Raw genomic sequence first — 21,498 nt, 5'->3', positions numbered from 1 at the left:
ATACATCTCAAAGATGCTAAGGTCAACAAAGCCCGTCTTTGGGGATGCAGTGTCTGCGACCTTTGATTTTCACCTCATCAGCACCTCTCCTTCTTCCTAAAGCTGAATGAAGCTTCTCAGAAAACCACGTGACATTTCAGTTCCAAAAGGAAATGCTTCACAGTAGGACAAGTAAGGAAGCCAACTCATACACTTTTTACTTGGTTTTAAAACAGTTAAGTTAGAAAAATTATATATATATATAAAACAGTTAAGTTTGCAGGCTGGTTTTAAAAGTTTATAGTTTCTTTTTTTTTTTGGCCTGTCTCAGATGGACAGACACACACACACACACACACACACACACACACAGAGAGAGAGAGAGAGAGAGAGAGAGAGAGAGAGAGAGAGAGAGAGAGAGAGAGAGAGAGAGAGAGAGAGAGAGAGAGACTAGGGAGGAAGGCAAAGACCTATTCTAATTTCTTTCTGTTTTGTCTGTGTCTGTACACCCCTGTTGCTCTCTGCTGTGCTGTCTTGTGACAGGATGTCTCGCTAACACTGGAGTTTGACATTTCAAGGCTAGCCTGGCTTGCCAGCAAGATCTAGCTGGCAGGTATTCTGTCACTGAGCTAAATCCTTGATAAGACTCTTAGACGTGAGTCTCCCTCCCTGCACCTGTGTCTTAGGTGTATACTCTCTTTTTCTAAACATGTCTGTTTAATTCTGAGTTGTATACTACCTTCTTATTGCTACTTAAGAAAGTCACCAAGACTGTTTCATTCTGACTTGTCCTAAATTTATTTCATTCTTCTGTCTTTCTTCCTTTCTTTTTCCTTCTCTTTCTTTTCTTTTCTTTCTTTCTTTCTTCCTTTTTTTTTTTCTTTTTCAGACAGGGTCTCTCTATGTAGTCCTGGCTGTCCTGGATTATCCCGATACTTTGGACACTGCCCATTTTCTGCCTTGGTCTGAGCTTGCTTTGACATTGGAGTGTATCCCAACTAGAGGGATCGTTATAAATGTTGGACAATTTAATCTTTATCTTAGTATATGTTTAAAAATAACTCTTAGGTGCTGGGGAGGCTTAGTGGGTAAGACGGTTTGTTGTGTAAGCATGAGGGTCAGAGTTCAGATTCCAGTGACCACATACAAAGCCAGGCACGGCTGCATGCACCTACAACCCTAGCCCTGTGGGGTGGCGGGAGGGTGGAGGATCACTTGAGCCTGCTGGTTACTAGTATAGCTCCAAGTTCATTTAGAAACCCTCCAGAGAAATAAGCAGAGATTAATAGAACATGATACCAGATGGTCTCCTCTGGCCTGCACATGTACAGGAGGGATGTAGACACTTTAAAAAAACATATCAGTACAGTATCACACATACTCCCGCACCACACAGTAAGCAACTTCTCCTATAATCCTGACCCAAACAAACCTTGTGTTCAGATCTGCCAAACACGTAACTAGCAATGTAATAACTGAATAATTCCCTCTGGTAAAAGAGAAGAAAAAGAAAGCTTTATCATAAAGTAAGATTTATTTTTCTATCTGAAGACTTCTTAGATTCCACAAGAGGTGAAATATGCCCTGCCCGCACCCCAAATTTCTCAAACTTTTCAGCTGAGCCACTGCTCTGGAATGAAGACATATGCAGATGGATTTCCCTGGGTCATCAGTGAACCTTCCTGTACAAGCCATTTCAGTCTAGTCAGACGTATCCCAGAACTCTAAGCCACTCAAGCATTGGGGTGTTGGCACTTTTTGTCCATTCTCTCTACCAGGAATTAGAAGCATGGTATTTGCAAAAAAAAAAAAAAAAAAAAAAAAAAAAAAAAAGATTGACTTGGGGCCATGGTTCTCTATGTTCTGATATATAAATTGGAGATAAGACAGCACCTACTCCCCAGGATTAGAATAATATCAGAAAGAGGTGAATGGTAGTTACTACTGTCCGTGTTTTTGGCAACCTGCCAACTGTTTAAACACACTGCTGATGCAAGTATCGCCATTCCCAGTGTTACTGTCACTATCATCACACTTGCTTCAGGAATTGCCAAAGGGGACCGTGTCTTGATAGCCAGCCTATGTGATTTTCTTTTTATTAGGAAATATATTCTGACTACATTTACTTGGCCTGCGCCTCCTTTTGCTGTGGAATAAGGTCTAAAGGACAAGGCCATCCGTGATGCTTCCCATCCGGTGCCTTTCCCAATGTCCCTAATCCAGGAGCCCAGGGTCCTCAGCTCTCTTTCAGGCTCTGTCCACCATCCATGTGGTAAGAGCCTTGGTTTCCTTTTTAAAGTCTGCTATGCTCACAGCCTTCCTCGGTTATCTCTCTGGGATCTTTCCTTATACAGGAGGGGACTGTCTCACTTATCATAAAGACATCAAATAAGAAACAGCATTTGGCCCCCACTGTGACCCCTGTCTCAGTAATTCAGAAAAACTCTATGGCTCCTTATAACAGTTATGGGCCTCTGACTTGAGGCTTTGGCAGTGTGCAAGCCTGCCTGTCTCAAGGTCACCAGTTGGGCGGAGATTTGCTTAGACATACACCATGCAGATGAGCATGTAGAGGGCTCCTGGACTTTGGCAAACAACTGACCCCACAAATAACTGACTCTCACACAGTTGTTGAGACAATCGAACACACTCCATTCTCCAACCCTCTGTATCCCTCACATTTTCCCATCAACTAATGCAAACAACAGAGCCTGGGAAGTGATTAAAGGCAGTATGTCATGGGGAGGGTTGCTATGCCTCATCCGCTCCAGTTTATGCCGAGGTTACATACCTGAGTGAATTTTATACTCATCTATACGATACCCCCTGAGGGCCAAATAGATTAAAAACAGGCTTTTTCCTTTCTCCCTCCAGTATGATCTCTCAAGTTCTTTTTTCACAGCTCTAAGACCATGACACTCCTAGTAGGCCTCTGGGTATCTGCTGGCTTCCTGTTGGGGGCTGCACTGTGATGTTTCAGTCATGGGCAGCACAGGGCAGAGGAGGAGAGCAGGCACGAGAGCTCTCACAATAAGAACACACACACCAGCATCAAGCTGCACTTCTCATGTTCATTCTCCCGAGGCACCGTTTCCAAACCCTTAAGAACAGCCAGACAAAAGAACCTCAATAGCTGGTGTTTGATGCCTGCAATATGCAAATCAGAACTACTAGATCCCCTCGAGCGAGAGTCCTTGTATTCTTGAAGGGAGCATAATGGAATAGAATTGTTTTCATAGAGCTCTGAACAGCCGAAGGGGAGTGCGTGCAGTATGTTATGCATGTGTCCATACACACACGTGTCCCTTAAATTTTGCCACAAATGGTATTCCAGTGGTGCTCACAATTATAGGAGAGAAATATATAAACACAGAATTAAACTTAATGTAAATATTGCTTCATTTATTGGAAAGAGAAGGAAACTGAAATCAGGACCACAGTGAGTTTTGTGAAATCGGGATACCGACGGGAATATTGAACAAGTTAACGGCAGGAGGTAGAGCTGCTGGCTCCTGTAAATCCACACAAGTCATGAAACAGCACGTGCCACTTTGGGCTCAGTATTCTCATCTCCAATCATACGATTCTCCTCCTTTGTGTTGTGCTCATGATTCCATGGAGTCATTAAACTGGTTCTTCCCCGTCACTGTAACATCTAATCACTTTGTTCCTCCCCTGTCTTTTGAATCACGAACGCATGATTTGATCACAACGACTTCTTTTCCCAGGTGACACTCTCTGGCCAGCTAATGTAGTGGTGTTCTTCTCGCATCATGAGTTTCAGCTAAGCTCCTTCTAGCAAATTGAATTCCTAGCTGTGGGAAGCAGCAGCCTAACCTAACAACAGAGGGCTCGGGCGTGCTTTGTATTGAGATGGATTAGAAGCAGCCCACTGGCTGGATGTATGACTTCCAGCAAAGTTACTCAACTACTCCAGGCCTCAGCCTCCTTTTTCTGAAGCCAGACATCACAACGGCATTTATTTTAAGTCACCACATTGTGATGTGGTTAATGATATCATCTAATGGGAAGTACCTGGTATAGGGTAGATATTCAGGAAATATCTATCGCTGCCACCACCACTCCTCCTTCCAATAAGATGAAAATGTCCAGATAATCCTATTATACAATGCCTCTCCCACATGTCTCTGGGATGGCCATTTCTAAATATCCACAGAAGTCAAGAAACTTCTTTTTGTTCTCTGAGTCTAAAATTATAGATTCATCCCAGTTACTATCCTGTGTCTCAAGTTTTCCACAATTTTGCAAATTAATTCTCAGTTGATCCTCTCAGTGACATGCTAAATGGATGCACAGGGAGAAGAAAGCAAGGTTCTGATACTTTAGGGCAGTCTAATGAAAGATAGGTGCTATCTTCCTAAGATCACACCCGCAAGAGCACTTCATTCCTTGGAGACTGGGGAGCTAGTAAAGAAGGAGGCATCTGATGGCAAATAGTTACTACATCTGGGCGCAGCGTGTGAAAGTGACTGCTCTGTATCTTAAGAAATCTTAAGTCTGACCCTTCCCTTCTTTTCAGCATCTCCCATCCACACTGAAGAAGAGAGTGGCTATGGTACTGTGACTTTCTAGAATAGTCTTCTGTTGTGCCAGGTGCTCACGGATGTGCCTCTGTCTTACAGCACCCTACCATATATCTCTTTCCTTCCACAACGTTGCTCTAATTTCAGCCCAGTCACACTCCATTTCCCTCTGTTCAGGCTTGCTTCTTTTTGTGAGATAAAATGATAAGAAGAGGTCAGAGGTACAAGAAACCCTAGGCAAGGGGTTCTACCATAGAAAAACATATATTTACTTGGATTCACTGTAGCTCTGCTTTCCGTTTTAGTCCTAAAATCATACTCTGTTTTCAAACCTTACTACTCTAGTAGCAAGAAAAAACTGTATGCCGGGGGGGGGGGGGGAGATAAAAAACTCAGGGCAACACACATGTGGGCTTGGTTTCAAAACAAAACTAGAACACAAAGTGGGTAGGAAATGGTGTTAGATCTGAGGGGGATCTGGTGGAGGGAACACGTGTTGAAGTATGAAATTTTCAAATAACTAATAAAAAATAATTTTAAATGATTGGGGCAACTGGCTAAGGAAACTAAACTTCATCTCTAGAGTCCTGCTCTCATGAGTGAAAAGCACACTTGAGCTTTTCTTAGTATTTTGTGTGTTTTCAGAACTCCACTCTTTGCCTCTGAACCTTCTACTCTGCTCGGCCAAGTTCCTACTGTAACGCTTTACAAAGATTTATTTTTCCAGAGAATTCAGAGCCATCTCTAGGGGCAGCAATCTGCAAATGACCTTGAGATACGGCTAATGAATTGATGTCTCAGCACCCTGGCTCCTTGGGTGGGAGAATAATTCTCAGATGTGTGACTTACAGTATCGCTCAGTTTCTCTACATGATTGTCAGCCCTGTGTGGTGGTAGCTAGCTTAATAGCACATCCTATGGACAGTCATCATTTTCTTTATAATCCACCACTCATACACACATATTACCTGCAGTTCCCAATCTACTTTTATATGAATCCCTGTCTAAGAATCTGCTTTCCAAGGAGCCCAAGCTAAGACTCTATCATAGACCTTTTAGAAAGAGGCCAAATGAGATGACGAATATTTCAAAGTGGTTCTTCCCATTTTATCTTAAATCATAACCAACTGAGGCTTAATCAAGTGAAATAAAGAGAGTAGCTATAGAATGAATATAGTTGAATATACTTAATTTCCTACTGAGTATATCAGTCATCTAAATGAGAAATCATTATCTTCCTCTGATGTAGGAATGCTGAGAGCAAAGGTCATTTCTCACAAATGGACAAATTAGTGTGTTACAGAAAGTTCCTGCACCACCAGCCTGGTCCCACAACTGCTTCATCCCAAATGAACACACAGTTGGCTAGTGGCTAGGGCTTCTTATTGGCTAGTGCTGTCTTAAATATTAACCCATTTCTATTAATCTAAGTATTTCCACATGGTCTTATCTTACTAGAGAATGCCTTGCACATCCTCTCTTCCTGGATTTTATGAGATGACTCCTCTCTGCCTACACTTCCCAGAATTCTCCTTGTCTGGTAGCCCTGCCTATCCTTCCTGACTGGCCGCTAGCCACACATTGTGTTTTACTCATCAACCAATAAGTGAAACATATATACAGTAGGACTTCCCCCTTTTCCTCTTTTCTGTCTAGATAAAAAGAAAGGTTTTAACTTTAACATAGTAAAATTATATATAGCAAAACAGTTATCAAGTAAGAACTATAGTTAACAATATTTAGTTCATTAACATTTGGCAAAATTTAAAGAAAATATTCTATCATCTACCCTATCTTTGTGAGTCTGAAGTCTTATATGTAACTTATCTTTTATCATAACTAAGGAAAACCATAAAATCATAACTATCTGTCTTCAACTCAATCAAAGACCTCTAGAATTGACAGAGACATTAGTGGGAGTAGGGAAAGTCATTCCTGATCATAGAACATGTAACTTTATCTGTATAGGTCAAATGAATAGTCAAATACCTGCTAAAATTTGTTTGAAAAGTTATTTGAAAATTAATTATTTAGGATAAAGATTTCTGGAATATGCTGAACATATATATTTTAAAAGTTCAAACAGAAGTATATTCATCAAAGATGAAAAAGTAAAATTAGCATAGGCAAAAACCATCATTAATGGTTATTAATTTTTTATCATAGTTATTGTTCTATTATTATTATTATTATTATTATTATTATTACTATTGTAACACAGGTGGACCTCAAGTGCAATAAACTACTATCCTGATCCTGAGAAGTATTTTGGTTTTCTACATTATTATTATTATTGTTGCTATTCTTATTATTGTTATTATTGTTGTTAGTGTGTATGTATATATTGTCATGTTGTGGAGTTTGTATATTTGTTAGAGGACAACTTTTGAGAGTCAAATTTCTCTTCTCTAATCTTCTGTGTCTCATAATTTTATTTATTTGTAGCTATCAATATTTTAATAAAGGCCAGTAATTAAATGTAACTGAGTAAATGTACATGTGTGTACATATGTGTACACAGTTGTGGGGAGGTGTACATGTGTGTAATTGGAGACTTGTGGTCTACCTGAGATGTCACTCCTCAGGTATTATTCATCTTATTTTTTAAGACAGAACCTCTCCCTGGCCTGGAACTCCCCAATTAGGCTCGACAGGCTGGCCATCCCCAAGGATCTATCTATCTCTGACCCAACAATGCCGGAATTACAAGAGCATGTGGCATTGCCTGCCTTCTTTGCCTGGGTTCTATGGATCAAACTCAGTTCCTCATGCTTGAACAAGAGCATTTACCCTCTGAGCTACCTCTCCTGCACTCTAAATGTGATGTTGTGTTTCAGGAACTATTTTTAAAAAAATTCAGTTATAGGGAACAAAAACTTCGCTGATCCTAAGTACGTTCCAGGATTAATAAAACATAGTTGCTACATTTATAATGGATCAATAGTGCACCTCATACCCACTCACAGTGAAGAGCTCATTCACTTGGCGTTTTGTCAGAGCTGAGCCCTTCAGGGTTTGTGCTCTCAGTATGGCTTTTGTGTTTCAAGTGGTCTCGCCTGATTCATAAGGTCTTTCAAATAGTAACTCTCAATAAATGAAAAGAAACAAATGCATTACATCCCAACATCTCTTCCTGTCTGCTTTTCAGGTACAAGATCCACTCTTAAAGTTGAAAGTAAAGATCAATACCTTCGCCCAGTTTTGAGGTCACTGTTTCCCACTCTTCAGTAAACGGCAAAAAGCTCTTGCCTTCATTTTTCTTCATCCTCAGGCCTGGGCAATTTTACATGGTGTTCAGTTCCTGGCTCTCCTAGTTATTGTGTGCTCCGAGTGTTCCAGTGCTGGCAAGTTCTCATCCCTGAGAAGTGGCTCATGCCTTTCTCCATTCTCCATTTCTGTCTTTGTTCACACTATTCCATATCTGTCCTGACTTCTGCAATGGCCTGTCCTGGGTTCTTGGAGTTTGCCTGAACTAAATTTCTGTGCCACTCTAGCCCACATACTTGAGAATATCAGGGACTCTAACCGTGACCAGGACCCTGAGATCTGGTGGCTGTCCCAGCATGAAGCTGATAAGGGAGTGGATAGTCCTAACAGGTCACCATTGCTATGTGTTAGCTAGAAGCTTGGTTGACCTGCATTAGGTACCTGTAAAGATCGAACTTCTTAACTCATCCTGTGTTTTGTTTGAATTCACTGAACTCAACAGGTCCCCCCCCCCAAAAAAATGACCATTTTAAACAACATGGGAAGAACCCTTCCCTTACCAGTCCATGAGTAAAATGGCAAGTCTGGGCTATAAATATAATTTGGCCTTTTTAGTGAGGCTCAGTTGCCTGTAGAGACAGAGCACACTCAAGAGACAGACTGGAGAGGAAGCTGGCCGGAAGACAGCATTGACATGGAATGTGCACTTCCATGTACAGAGCTCTATTTGAAAGTAAGACTAGCTTTTTGTTCCTTGAGGCCAGGTCTCATGTATCCCCACTGTCCTCCAACTCATTCTGTAGCCACTATGACCTTGAACATCTGGTCCTCTGCTCTGCTCTACTTCCCTAGTTTTGTGATCCCTGGCACATGCCAATGCACTTGCTTTATGAGACTAGACCCTTGGGGAGAGTCCGGTTGACTCCCCCAAGAAGAGTAGTGATGTGATATGTTGGAATGAGCTGGCCCAGGGCTATTTAGAAAGCTCATTTGTCTGGCCTGATCTATGCTAGCTCTCAGCATATGTGGCAGATAGTTTTCACACTTTCTTATTTCATTGTCTTCAGAAAACTGATCATAACCTTGATAGACTTCTAGGATGTAGAAAACAAAACAAAACAAAAACCCTTTTGCCTGTGCCTGGGGTTCATTTTCACACCCAGTTGAGAGGAAAATAAGTTCAACACCCCCTTCTTGCCACAACTGTACCTTCAGCTCCACGTGCTTAGAACCCTAAGTCTCTCTGCTAATGGGCTAGCCTAGCACAGGAGAGGGTCTCCTTCCCATTATAGTGTCCTCAAAGGAACACATGTCCTCACTTGCCTGGCCACTGTTGTTTTATGATTGCCTGATCGATCATCATCTGATGCCTTCCCAAACCCATCTTCAACCCCCATAATCCTCATCAGAGTCCAGACACCTGCCAGTTCTGTTGGAATGATGGTATCTCAGAAGCAGCAGTTGCTTTCAGTCCTATAAAAACATTTCTACAAGTAAAAGGCAGCTAGCCTGTTGATTTCATTGGCTTCCAATATGCTGGCATTTTTATTCAATGGAGTCGAATCACATTTGTTAATGTAGCATGACTGTATGGATTGGCAGCAGCAGGGATCCGTGTTCCCTAAAGCATCGTTTCACACAGTAAAGGGCAATTCAAATTGGATTGGTTTCCTTAGCAAAGGTGTCAATGTTCTTCAGATATCAGTGCCTGGGAGGAGGCCCCTCCCATTTTGAAGGCACTGTTTGTAAGAAAGGAAAGAAACCTTTGAATAATCTAAAATGTGTGAAATAGGGCTAGTCACCGGATTTCCTGCCACCAGAGCGCACTAACTTTCCTCACTTCCTCTTTTGTTTGGTTTCAGCTCACTGATATAGATAGCTGCTTTTGTTCCAGTGGTAATAGTCTTCAGCAAAGGTTCCACAGGCTCCTCCTCTCCCCACAAACCACTTACTTTAAAATGTCAGACACTCTATTATGAACTTACACTCAGAGGACTTGCTTTTCTTCAGATTTGATTGTTTGTCTTTCTGCCTCTGCTTCAGTCTCTTAGTCTTAACCAGAGCACGCTCCCACCCTATCTCTTCCCTTGTCCTTTCCCACCTCGTCCATGGCTGCATTTTAAAATTGCAGTCCCTCACAGATCTCCAGTCTGAGCTTTCTCAGGCCTCTTGCAAATTCTACCCTCTCTATTACCTTACCTTTACCCACTTACACCTTCTCACCCTGGCTTCAGGTTAACTTTGACCTTTTGTATGGATTAGAGTTTAGAGATATGCTCACCCCACAGCAAAGTCCCAGGTCTTCAGTGCTTGCTTAATGAGTGGAAATCACAATTAGATGAAATGGCACTCATTCCAGGCAACAATGTTTTAATTTACTAGGAATGGATGTTTGCACACAGCAGAGGAAGATTAAGTCTAGTGTTGTGAGGTTTTTAGCCCACTAAGAGTGGTATCTCCGTGTCAGTGTAGTTCAGACTCTTAAGATGCCATGTATGCCACAGAAACAGCTGACCTGAATAAGGGAGAACTCATGGACCCCCCCCAGAGTGATAGCTGGGAATCCAGCATGGGACTGACTCAGACCCCCTGAACATGGGTCTCAGCTAGAAGGACTGAGCAGTCTAAGGGACCTCAGACAGTGGAGCCAGGATGTTTCCCTGGTGCACAAAAGGACTTTGGGAACACATCCCCCATGGAGGGATAACTGCCTTAACCTAGAGACAGGAGGGAGGGCCTAGTCCTTACTCTAAATGACTTGACAGATTTTGTTGATCCCTCCTGGAAGGCACCACCCTCCCTGTGGAGTGGGGGTGTGCATGGGAGGGAGGGAGAGGGACCTGGGATTGATATGTAAAATAAGAAAAAAAGAATAGAAAAAAAAAAGATGCCATGTATGATGGGACTGGAAGTTTGCTTATTCCAGGTTGTAAGTTATTTCATCCATGCATTTGGTAATCACATTCCTTTATTTCCCTTGTCTTCTATTTTATTTTATTGGTCTAACATCCACTTTGTCTATGGAGAATCAGCAAAGCAATTTGGCTTTCTCAGAAAACATCCCTGTGAAACAAAGGATTTCCATAGTGTATACTATGTAACCAATAAAGGCTCTTTTCCCAGTCACAGTACACAGGACTTTGCACAGCTAAGGGCCCTAGGCTGGATCTACTGGGTGTCTATCTGCTAGGCATTCCAGTTTTAATCACATGCCTCTAAAGTGATGACTGCTCTGGTTGGCTCACCTTCCTTTTACCCTCTTGCCCAGAGTGGAGCTACTCTCTTTGATTCTAATATCGGTTCCTGGAGGAGTAAGGCTCTGTTTTGTTTCACCCCTAAATGGAAAACAATGGCTTCTATTTGAACCCTGTTTGAACTTTGCATTTAATCCCTTCACTACCAATACAACAGCACATTCCCACCAAGGGAATTTTGCTCTTCACCTTCCTGCTCTAGCTCAAGTCATGTATCCTTCGCTTTTCTATCTACAAAAGTCCTGCTGGGCATTGTCTGCTGGTAGATATCTAGGCTCTTGCTGTGGAATCTTGCACACCCCACCCCCCACCCCCGCTTTACTGCTGGTAGATACCTAGGTTCTTGCTGTGAATTCTTGGTTTTACCTCCTTGCTTTGCTCTTGAAGCCAGACTTTGCCCACCACATCTTGTTCGCTTTGTTAATTTTAGGCTAAAGCTAGTGCCAGGCAGGTGGAGAGAGCGATTTTACAGTTCTGAGAGCTCATCAGACCACCTCGTAGAAGAGACTGGAGCTGAGGAGGAGATGCTTATTTTATTTATTTCTTGTTTCTTAAAACAAGGTTTCTCTGTGTGTAGCCCTGGCTGTCCTGGAACTCACACTGTAGACCATTCTGGCCTTGAACTCACAGAGATCCACCTGCCTCTCTGCCTCCTGAGTGCTTGGATTAAAAGCATGCACCACCACTGCTGAACTTCTTAAAAGCATTTTAAATCAACAATGATGGGGAAGAAAAAAACATCAACAGAGACATCCCCAAAATGGAAGTATTTCCCAAATGATTAATCATAGAAATTGGATCCAGAAATGGCTTTGGCTTCCCAAGCAAGAAATCTAGAACCTAGTTTCCTTTATTCCTTGAATCCTACTGTGGGCCCAAATGGAAACACACTGTAAGCACTGCCTATGTTACCACTTCCAACATTAAGTGACCTTCCTCATCAGCTCCAGCTCTGCCACCCATGGGTACAATATTCTTTTTAAATTAATTTGTATTTAAAGTAATAACAATCTTATTTTACACACCAATTCTGGTTCCCTCTCCCTCCCATCCTCCCATTTCTTCCACCATCTCTCCATCCCATCCCCCATCCACTCCTCAGGGAGAGTGAGGCCTCCCATGGGGATCATCAAAGTCTGTCACATTATTTGGATCAGGGCCTAACCCCTCCCCCATGTGTCTAGGCTGAAGGAGTATCTCTTTAGGGGGAGTGGGCTCCCATCCTAGAGCCCTCATCTAGTAGCTGATGGAAGCAGAAGCAGACACCCACAGCTAAACACTGAGCAGAACTCCTTGAATCCAGATGCGGATAGGGAGGAGTGATGAGCAAAGTGGTCAAGACCAGGCTGGAGATACCCACAGAGACAGTTGACCTGAACAAGGGGGAGCTCATGGACCCTAGACTGAAAGCTGGGGAACCTGCAAAAGACTGAATCAGGCCCCCTGAACGTGGGTAACAGTTAGGAGGACTGGGCAGTTCATGGGGCCTCTGGCAGTGGAACCAGTATTTATCCCACTGCACGAATAGGCTTTGGAACCCCATTCCCTATGGAGGCACACAACATTCTTGTCTTGCCCCATGACCACAATAGTCGGATCTGCCTACACTCCCTGTCTCCATCTCTCTTTATTCTCATCTGTCTCCAGTGGCCACTGGGAGGGGCTTTGTCCAACATGAATGGACATAGCATTTACCTGTTCAATGTTAGTCCATGCTTTTAGGCTACAGAGTTTTCAGTTCTCTTTTTAGTATGTATGTTGTCATATAAATATTGTTTAGAATCTTGGAATATAGACCAGAATTTTTTCTTTTGTTTTTTTTTTTTTTTTTTTTTTTTTTGTTTGTTTGTTTTTTTGTTTTTTTTTTTTTTTTTTTTTTAAAGACAGAGTTTCTCTGTGTGGCTTTGTAGACCAGACTGGCCTTGAACTCACAGAGATCTGCCTGCTTCTGCCTCTAGAGTGCACCACCACTGCCCAGCCAGACAAGAAATTTTAAGAAATCTTTATGTAGTATGTAGGATGCTGCTTCTGTGTTTAGTTAAATATGATGGGAAGACTAAAACACTCTAAAGAACATAACTTTGTCAAACTGGATTAGGTTCCTGGGAGCCGGTTTTGTTTAATACACACACACACACACACACACACACACACACCTATATAAGAGCAAATTCATCAGACAAAAGTAACATATAAGAACATTTACATTATAAATTTGTAGAAAAGGTAAAATAGTTAAGCAAGTCATTTTTGGCCTTCCCTTGCCCATGAAGTAAATCTGCTAAGATCTTCACTCTTCTGTCTATATTCAAGATTTCTTTCCACTCATTAAATTTAGAATCTTAATCGTAGAATTTGGCAGTCCAAACTATGCTTCCTTTTCAAAGTACAAATGATATGCATTGCATACATAATAAATATTTGAAACTGAATGTATTATTGAGGAAGTCTTCATTTCTACAGGATTTGAACACATAAAATATATAATAAATGTTAGTTAAAAATCTAAAATTGCCAAAGTATTGGACCTTTATCTTATTTAAAGAATAGAGGTTTGTATTTCACCCAAGCAAAAGTAGAGAGTCATCCAGTGTTTATTCTTTTATTACTGCATTATTTTCCATAGTATGATATGTTCAAGATTTATCCTTGTGTCAAATGACAAGATTCTGTTCTTTGTATGGCTAAATAATATTCTATTCATGTATCTATGGGCATTTAGTTTGTTTTCACATCTCAGCGATTGTGGATGCTCACATCGCTTTTGAGAAAAGGGGCGTGCCTTTCCAGTTGGTTCCCTGGTAATGAAGAGAAGCATTAAAAGAAGCCATGCTTTGTTCTTACGGGGGGGGGGGGCAAAAGGTAGGAGCAGAGCAACCAGTGGGCCTCATAACTTAAATATGTCAGCAGCACTACATTAGGTTACTCACCTCAGTGGGTAGCACCAAATATTCACTGTCTTTCCCACAAACTGCATGGTTAAATGTAAAGCAGGCATGCTTCAATCTGTCCATCAGAGATAATAAGTATGAATCCATCTAATAAAGATATTCCAATCATACCACATCTCTCCTAGCTAGCAATCTCCCTCCCAGCACCAGGAGGCATTTAGTCTCTGTTTCAATATACTTTCTTTTACTGGCTCTCTTAAAGGATGAATTCCTCCCTAACTAGCACAGGACACCTTCTCCCTTAAAAGGCCTTGGGTTTATTAAATCTGATTTACAATGAGTACTATGACGGTTGCCAGATGGTCAATATTCAATTGCTGTTGACCTGTCATAAGTAATTACCATTTCTGATGGGAAGAGACACTTCCCTAGTTTCCAATATTCTGAACTACTGTAGACTTTCTCAGTTCCACACAGCCTGTCAATTATAAAATGTTTCATGAATTTTCTTAGCAAAATAAATTGTGCGATTCTTTTTCAGTAAACCTTGGACCTAGTACCTCACTACATTTCATGAGGCTGGCATATAGTAGATCTTGATTGCTAGTTGGGTTTGAAGTAGTTAGTATAGTTTTTTTTATTTTTTTCCGTACTACTGTGTTGTAAGCCCTGTGCTAGACAACAAACAAACAAACAACACTGTACTTTGCATGAAATATGATTTTCACTATTATACCAGAGTGTAGTGATGTAAGTCAGTAATGACAACTAAATCAGTTAAGTACATGCAGGAGTTTAATGCAGATAAATGCAGGCACTGAATATCAGGGTGAAAGAAAAATCTTCCCGAGGAAATACAAAATAGGCACTTCCTACATAATAAGTTGGACTACCAGGGAAAGAACTTTCTCCCATTAAATGAACATAAAATACCCCATGAGATCTTCAGAGACACGAATGCACATTCTTGTCATCACAGGACACAGAAGAAGAAAGGGAGGAAGGACCACAGAGGGCCATGCAAAAGATTTTGAGCTTCATCCAGAAAGTGCTAGAGAGTCACTGAGAAGTTGTTAGCATGGCAGCATCATGCTGACATGTGCATTGCTAAATAGGCCACTGTAGCAGACTCATGGAGCTCTGATCTGAACATCATGAACAGACCAATTAGACTACTGCAATCCTGTCGGTGGAAGCAAAGGTAACGTACACTAGGGTCATAGAAGACACTGAAAGCTCCATAGTAGTTGCGAAAAGCATGATGGAAACAAAATAAATAGCATCTAGTGAGCAACAGAACAATGCACTTTATGCACCAGTATAAGGAATCAAGTTTGAATCACAGTGCCAGCAACATGGCCACACATCTGTAAGTCCAGCACTGTAATCCCAAGTACTGTGGCAAGTGGAGATACGGAGACTGCTGGAGCTCACTGAGTATCTGCAAGCTCCAAGTTTCAAAGGAATGAAGCAGAGATGGATACAGCAAGACACCTGAAGGACTCCTCTGGCTTCCACAAGCACATGCAACACATACACACATGCAACTCATGCACACACACAGAATAAATTAAGTCAATTTCAAAATGTGAGACTGGAAATCCTCATCAATGGTGATAATATTATTCAACATTAGGTATGCTGTCAAGAGCCTGGAGTTTGGAATTCTGGCTGGAATGGTCACCATTTACTAGGCATGAAGTTTGGGGCATTTTTTCTTAACCCTGAAAATACCTTGTAGGAACAACCCAGATAGCATGACGTACCACGACTGGTCTTGTGTAGGAAATGAATATATGCACATAACTGTATATGTTAGAAGATGCTACATGTAAGTGTTGACTATTATTCTGTTGACTCAAAGAGTTCCTCCCCCCTCCATGTGTGTCCATGAATGCTCGAGTACACACACACATACTCACACACACACACACACACACACACACACACACACACACACACACACAAAGAGGCCCAAGTGTGTGGTACTGGAGATGTAACCCCGGCCCATACAAGTGCTAAGCTTCTTTGACTGACTTATCCTCAAATCCTCATAACCCCAAATTTCTTGAATTTAAAGGATCAAATCATGGTTTATTTCGTAAGAACCAGTCTTCGGTGACTAAATAAAATAGCACTTGTGTTGGATAGCAAGGCAGAACGAATATCAAGGGATCGAAATGCCTAGTCAATCAACCACACTCTCCAGCCATCTCGCTCACACTGCCGAGCAGGAAATGTCTGTTGGGAATTATTGTGCAGGTGACAGTGAACAGCAACCTTTCAACATTCCTCAAAACTGGGGTTTGGGCCTGCTTTAAGTCACAGAGGCAAGGCCTCACTGCGACAGTGGCAACTCAGTGATTTGAGCTTTGTTTATGCTTGCAAATCAACAGACTTGTGAGAAGAAAAATGTTCTGCAGCGCATGGGCGGAAAGACAAATATTATTTTGGCCAAAGTTTTACACAAGTAAAAGTGAATATGATCATTGTGCATTATTTGTCAGTAATGCCTAGCTCCCAGATCCTTAGCTTGAAGGGATCGTGCACCATATCCTCTTCTGCTGAAGCACACTACATGTTGGTTTGCACAGGCTGATCAAAAATCAGACCTGGGTGTGTAGGTAGTGTTTGTTTCTGCTTCCAGCTCAGCTCCATCTGGGGATGCAATCAGAGTCTGTGGGTTGGAATCATGAACCTTTGCTGCACTATTTTCCCTTCTGAACAACCAGTCAGATGTTTTCCTTGGGGCTATCTTTTAAAGTTACCTTTTAGGTGGAAGAGATCTGATGCATTAATTTATACTCCTGGGCTAAGGACTGGCCATATGTTATTCATTTGCATATTAACAGTGGGTGTGTCTACGGCCTAGAATAAGCCAACTGAGACCTGAGGATTCCAGCTAAGAGTCTTTTTCAGATAACTTGCAACGTGAACTGTGTAAGTGTGAGCCTGACACTCACCACGTGTCTGCCAATGAGAATGGCTATACACCGGCAAGGCTGCATTATTCATTCTAATGAGGACGTAGACATTAAGGAGGAGAATTGTTCAGTGTTTGTCTAAAACCTACATTATTGCTAATTAAATTTTAAATACCAAAGGACACATTATTAAATTTAAATCGCCCGACTAGAAAACAACTCCTGTAATTAATGTGTGTTTTTAGTGTCCTCAGACAAATATTCTGAAGAACTGCATATTATTTCTTTCTGAATATAATCATGGCTAAAAATTCTTGGGAGAATTTTACATATAGAAACCAAATATAATACTGAGGACCTAGAAATTTATTTTTGCATTTTTGAATAATAAGGGTCAAGTCACAGAATGGATTTGTCTTTAATCCTTTATCTGAATTCCATTGGGGCCTGCAGTTGTGAAAGAACTCTGTAAGGTTAGGGTTACAGACTATGCCCCTGAAACTTGATGTGGCTAACTTAAACAAATGGGAATTGACCCATCAACTTTGACCTCGGCCACTGCATGGTCTAAACAACTGAGCTGTGCTAGCATCTGAATGAAACCTAATAACTAAATTCTCTGGCACTGAAAGTTTGGTTTTGTTTCATTTTTAGAATCCCCTATTCACTTAGCCAAATTAATCAAACACATTTCATTTTTAAAAGTACATCTGTCTTATACTGTTTACCATCCACATTAGCCAAGAAGTACACAGTCCTCAAATAGAGCGACAAAATGTACGTAATCCATAGAATTCATTATAAAAACTTTGTAATAGCTATGAAGCTATTATAAAGCATGACACACATGCACTAGACAACTACTGTCATCAGTAAAAAAGTATGCAACATAGGAAATCCAGCCAATATGCACAATAGCCACTAGTAACATACATGGCTTCGTTTTGTGTACCCATTGCTTGGGGTATAGAGAATGGATTGGTTGAGAGGGAGAGGCCCTAAACCATGCCATAGGGAAGAAGGAGACACTGAAGGCAGTCCCCCAGTTTTTCAGAGACCATGGCAAGCACTTCTGAAAAAAAAAAGAGATAGATTCAAGAGATACATTAACAGAGGCAGTTGGTCAAGTATTTCCCTGGCGTTTGTAATGCCTCATTGCATACCCTGCACTATACAAACCAGCTGGGAAAACACACATCTATAATCTTGACAGTATAGAGGTAGAAGTAAGAGGATCAGAAGTTCAAGGTTATCTATCCTTGGTCTCACAGGGAGTTCAAGGCTATCCTGGGCCACATAAGACCCTGTTGAAAAAAATTGAAAAAAGCTATATGAACAGCACGGTCATTAATCAATAGGAGTCATGTTGGGGAGAGTAGTATAGGAAGGGGAGTTAATAATAATAATTCCTCCAATCGAAGAATTAAGAAGTACTAAATAGTATATGTACTCATTTGTGTTTGGAAATTGCAGGATTTCTATTATGTATATTAACCCTAAGCCAGGCCCAGCAGCCTGTGTGAAAGTGTTTGATCTCAGGGTGAAGGCTATTTCTTCTGGACTCTTTTCCCACAGTGCAAGCAGTGTAACCAGACAGGGACTGTGATGATTGGCCCCAGAGTGCTGCACAAGGTTCAAGTCAGAGAAGTCATCCCAAGTGCCAGGTCCTAGGGTGAGGCAAGGCAGTCGGAGGAAAAGTGAGTCACACCGTCAGAAGAGACGGCGGGAGTTAGGAATTGGAGTCTGAGATAAGCCGGGGTGAATGGTTCAGGGTAGAAGTAATGAATTCTGAAAGAATGAGGGAGGCCTGTTTTCATGCAATGTGGGCAGGTTGGTACAGGCAAGTACCTGATAGCTTAACAGCATTGAGCAGGCCCAGACACCATGTGGAATCCCTGAGCCAAATTGTCTCTGCCCGGGGAGTTGGGAAAAAAAAAATACAGTCTTATAATTAAAGCCGAGTTTCATGTGTGTGTTTCAGTTTCCCAAGATTTGCTGCTAAAATATCTAACCTCATTAAGAAGCAAGATTCCCCAAGTCCTCTCCACCCCCTTGAAATGTGCAGGACAGATGAGTTCCTATCCTGAAGCCTAAATCCAAGACTATCGTTCTCCTTCTATTGAATGACTGTTTCCAGACGAGAAATCCTCTAATCTATAAACATAGGCCGCTGCACTCATTGTGTTTAACAGGTAGCAGATTAGTTACCAACCACTGCCCGGCGAGTTTGCTGTAATGTGATACAGAGCACACACTTTACCTCCAGAGAGATGGCTAGATGCTCAGACTGCCATCATCTTTGTTGTTGTCTCGGGCTCCCCACGAGGTACATAGTGGTCTTGAGCTAGGAACAGACAAAAGAATAGGGAGAATGCAAAAGTACAGTGACCTTTGCTTGCATACACCACCAGATATAGTCCTAGCAATAAAGCAGGAAAGGTTTAAGGAGGAAAAAGCTTGGGAGAGTGATCATTGCTGGCAAAGGATCACTAATCCCAGTGATCTCTCACTATTTCCAGGCCTGGGCAGATGTTGACCTTCATTCTTGCCCAAGCCGCCTCCCAAGCCTCCCATTTCTGGTAGCCTTTGCCATCACCAACCCTGACTGCCTGCACTCCTGAGTGCCCAAACACTAGTGAACACGTTCTAGGTAGTGATCCTCTTTGTTCTACTAATATAACACTACAATTTTTCAAGTAGACTCTTCTAGAAGAAAGGCTACACAAAGGCAAGGAAATACTGTTGCCTGGGACTGGAGAGTTTGACACAGACCGCAGCAGCCACGAGCAAGTACGAATCCTTAGACTCCTCCACCCTAGACGTACAGAATCTGAATTTCTGGGCTAGGATCTAGCCATCTGCCTGTTCACCCCCTTGGGACTCTGGCATTTGCTTGAGTCTGAGAACAAGCCACTTAGTCTCATCTCACAAAACCCATGACTTTCTGTGCGTTCTATCAGCTATGTTTGGTTTGGTTTGCCTTCTGGCAGAGTTACAAGTGGCCATCTCTATATCTGGCTCAGTGGACTCCATGTCCTAGAGTAGCATGCACACTAAGTGTTACCACTAACAGTCTACCTAGTGGCTTCCACACGCTTGCCTGGTTTCCATGGGTCCTGATTTTCCTGGAGACATAATGCTCACTGTCTTCTCACTTCATCCTCCTAAGAGCTCAACCAAGCGACCCTTTTGGTTGTTTTGTTTTTAATATGAAATCCTCATTTTTTGAGAATTTTATGCCGTCTATTTTGAGCATGTTCACCTCACCCCTCCCTCAAACTCTCTCCTGCCAGTGTCACAAATAGCTGCTACAGAGTTCTCCCTCTTCTCAGCGCTTCTCACCGCCTGCCCTTCCCTAACTGTCTCCAGCCTCTGAGCTTTGCTTCCCTTCCCCAGCTTCCCTTTCCCATGGAACTCAGCCATTTCGCCAGGAGTTCTCTTGGTTCCTATGCTCCTATGCGCTCCCTTGATCCTTTTGACCCACTCTCCCGCTCTCCCTTCTCTTTCTCCTCTCGTGACTGGTCTGTTCTGCTTCCAGTGTTCAGCCTGGACTCGTCCACATGCCTCTAGCTATTCCGTCCCTCACATCTACAACAGGCACCTCCTCATCCATCCCTTTGAGCGACTGTGTGCTCCTTTTCATTTCCTTCCCCATCTATCCCCCCATCTCTACCCCATAGCCACCCTCTCTAACTTTGTGTCCCTCTTGTGCTTTTTATTTGAGTCCAATTTGTGCTGCCCATAGACTCCTGGGTGTGGGGCCATCCACTGGCGCATTGTCAACATACCAGGAAACACACCCTAAACAAAAACTGACTGTCCCTCCCCCAGAAGCCATCAAGTGTTCTTAGTTCCTCAGCTAGGAGCAGGGGCTCATGAGCTCCTCCCCCATCTATTCTGGAATGTTGACTGGCTTGATTTTGTGTAGGTATTATGCAGGTGACCATAGCTGCTGTTACTTCTTTTATGGCAGTGCTCTTGTCATATTTAAAAGGCATTATTTCAGTTTCTTCCTTTTTGACCTTTTAAGATAGTGACCCTGAACCATGAAGAGGGGTTGATCTAGATGTCCCATTTGCGGATGAACACTCCTCAGTCACTGATTCTCTACACTGAGATCAGTTGTGAGTTTCTGTCTTAACCACTGTTCACTGCATAAAGAAAATTCTCTGATGAGGTCTGGGAGCTATACGAATCCACTGGCAAAGAAATATGTATTAACAGACAGTTTGATACTATGTTCATTTAGCAGAAAATAATTATAATAGGTTAACTTCTGGGTCTTGTGAGCTCCCCAAACATGGGTTTATGGCCAGATCTAATGTCATGAGTTCCTGCCAGTGTAGATGGCCTTAATCCAATCAGAACATGGTTTCTCATCCCCATAACATGTGTGTCACTGTTGAAACCATAGGAGTATCTTTCCATGTTGAGTATTGTTGTAGTGCACAGGGGATCTATCTGGGTAAGACTATTGATGATTTATTCCCCCAGAAGTCTACATAACACTTTCTGGTACTATAAAAGCTAGGCATCAGAGAAGAAGCTTCCGGGTCATTACAAACATGATTCCTCCATATCCTGTGACCTAAATGTATGGTGTTAAAGGAGACTAATTATCTTCATCTTCCAAATGAGGAAATGTTGATGGAAGAAGGAGGCTTGCACAGGGTATCTTGAGTCAGGGTTCCTGCCTAGG

Source organism: Phodopus roborovskii, unplaced genomic scaffold (genome assembly GCF_943737965.1).
Source record: "Phodopus roborovskii unplaced genomic scaffold, PHOROB, whole genome shotgun sequence".
Classification (NCBI taxonomy): Eukaryota; Metazoa; Chordata; class Mammalia; order Rodentia; family Cricetidae; genus Phodopus; species Phodopus roborovskii.
Note: the sequence above shows the minus strand (reverse complement) of the source record.